Raw genomic sequence first — 3,086 nt, 5'->3', positions numbered from 1 at the left:
CATGACAGTGGCCCTGTAGGACCGGAGTTGCTATCCTTGAACCAGAGGGTAAAAAACAAGGTAGAAAATGGCAATTTACTTTGTAAATGATGTCTGTTTTTGATGTAAAATCAACAACAACAACAAAAATAACAACATTAAAAGTGGAAAAAAATCAATTCATGACCTTACAGTACCTTATGTAGCCTTTATGTAAATGTCAGGAAAAGCGGTTAGACAAAGGTTTTAGAGAAACGTTGTCAACATGATCTGGTAGTCACGTTGAGTAAGAAGGAAAAAGTGTGAAGGTTCACTGAGTTCATAGTTACCTGGGGGCAATATTAATCATATTCCATTCTCATGGCTGGAATAATAGAGCTTGACACTCTGCTCGTATACTGTAACCCATGACTAAACAACACCTCACCCTCTTCAAGCTCTGTTAGCTGGACTCTGAAGCAGAAACTCAAACATTTTTGTCTGTTTATTTCTCCACCAGTGATATTGTGGACAGGATTGCAGCTGACGTTGTTCATGTCATTGGAGTATGTTTTGAGTGTTGACTCTGCCTGTGAGGTCATGATTACAACGGGCGGAAAAAGTGCCTCGACTCACACCTCTGCTGTCTCTTCTCCAGAAAGAAAAAAAAAGTAAAAACACATTGCACAGAACTTATTTTCGCTCTACAAAACACCTACCAACACCACATGAAAACGTGTGTGGGATGTAAAAAGAGTATTTTATGACAAAAAAAGTGAACATGGATTAATAGATTGTTTAAATAAAGAAATAAAGTATTTTGATAATTTGTCTTTTTATTATGTTTTGCATCGAAACCTCTCTTCAGAATCAATCATCAATATCTGCTAAATTATTAATTTCACCAAAAAAATGCTCTTTTTGCATGCTTTTTTCTTACCTTTTTATTTCTCATTTCTGTCTTTATTATTATTTTTTACTAAACAGAAAAAACAGAACAGAAGAAACAGAAAAGAAAAAAGTTATATGTCATTGTAACAACATGAATCAATACAGATTATTTTTGTGTGAGAGATTCCTTTAATGAATATCTAATCCAAAAGTTAATATTCTCATTCAACACAGGTGAGTCACATATTATACAACACAGAGGCATTCAATAACTTCCAAAACAGCCTAGTTTCTGACTTAACTGCAAAAAATGTCTGTCATTCCAGGAAGCTGATTTGTAGAAGAGATCTTTCAAAATGCATTTAACAAGGCAACACAGAGTTCTTCGTTACAAACATTATTCTATTGTTTATTAATTATAGTAATTTGCGAATCACAATAAAGCAATCTTTAGGTAAGCATCATATGTAGATCTTGTTTGTCTGTTATAACATGGCTTTTCCACTATTAAAATCACTGTTATTTATATGGTGCTTTATACAATACAGGTTGATTCAAAGCAGCTTTACATTGATAAACACGAAAATAGTTATCAATGATGCAATCAGCTATAGTGTCATTATTCAGCTGAAGTCACTTCAGAGTCTATGGCCACTAGAGGGCATAGGTTGGTCAGGTCAGATGTTCACAGAAACACAGAGAAGTGACAGATTTGACAGGACTGAAAGCTTAGACATAACTTTAACTGACTCTGAAGTTCACCGGTCCTCTAAATAGTCCCCAAATAGAGTCAAAACATTTGCTTCTCTTTAAATACTCTGCTGAGCAACATGAATGAAGTGAGATAGTGTGTTTGCCACCATCCAGTTTGCTGCTGCTGCTGCTGCTCATTGCCACTAGATGGAGACATGTGAAACAGAAATTTCAATCCAAGTTTCAGTCCTGCACATACAAAGAGCGCATGAAAAAAATTATGAATGAAGATAGCCTATTATTCAAATAAAAACACACGTAAATTTAATAAATGTTTGAACTTGAATGAATCGAATGTGAAGATGGCATAATTATAGTGTTTTTTTATCAATATATTGTGAACACGAAATAATGAATTCATTTGACATTTAAAGTTTCATGACTGTATATATCAAAAGCAGGTGGACACAGCAATGCAATCATCTTTCATAACATGACAATGATATGATAAGTTTATACAACCTTTGAGGAAATTTGGGCCTATATGGTCATTTGTTATTTCCTTATTGTAGTTTTCTATTATGTTACAAGAGAAATGTGCAGTTTTATGTAACAGTTGATGATCTATAGTTATTTAACAGTAAATAGTCGGAAAGAATTCTCTGATTAGATCTGCAAGTTAGTTATTATATTTTAAGACTCTATAATGAGGGAGAACGAAAAATTCATTAATTCATCAACATGTCCTATAGGCTATAGCCTACTCTACTTGATTTGAGCTTATCCTTTAGATCTATAGATAAATCTATGTTAAAGACCTGTTCCACCACAGACCGCATTTGATCCGGTGTGTAGGATCAATGAATATGAATACACAGGATGAATAGCCTACACTTCCAGTCGTAAAGACAACAGGTGAAAGAAATACTGCAACCGCTTAAAAGAAAGTTTCCGATTTAAGAAATGCGACATTGAAAAAATGCCCTATAATAGGCTATGGCATAATATAGACAGGCATATATTTTTCCCCCTTCATATTCAGTAGCCTACGATCAACAATTGTTACAAACTTTTCCAATTCCATTATCTTAGTATAGGCAAAGGTACAGTTTTTAGTTTTATCCCGAGTAGCCTATTATTTTCCATTATTTTAATGTTTTAATTGGATTCGATATTAGAATCGGAAAACAAAACACCTGATATAGCCTATTTACGGCTTAGTAGACTATCTTCAGCTGGGCATTTGATTTATGTAGATGTGGCATTTATAGATACATTAGCTAAACATTTAAAAACTAATTTATTTGATTTATTTTTTAAATAAGAAAATAGATTAAATCGAATAAGTTGAACAGAGCGAAACAAGCAATATGCTACTGCAAGAAAAACGAACTCGAACGAGCAATTCACACGTTTTCATTTTTGCATATGAGGGGCTTTAAATCGGGGGGTGAAATCCGGACAGGTTGTTATAGCTACCCAATCCACAGGGGTCCCCCACCCACCCGTAGACAACCTTATATATATAACACAGAAAGCCTTGC

Source organism: Siphateles boraxobius, unplaced genomic scaffold (genome assembly GCF_051911475.1).
Source record: "Siphateles boraxobius isolate OS27281-9 unplaced genomic scaffold, OSU_SipBor_1 1, whole genome shotgun sequence".
NCBI lineage: Eukaryota > Metazoa > Chordata > Actinopteri > Cypriniformes > Leuciscidae > Siphateles > Siphateles boraxobius.
The sequence above is the reverse complement of the archived record's forward strand: the minus strand, read 5'-3'. Positions refer to the sequence as shown.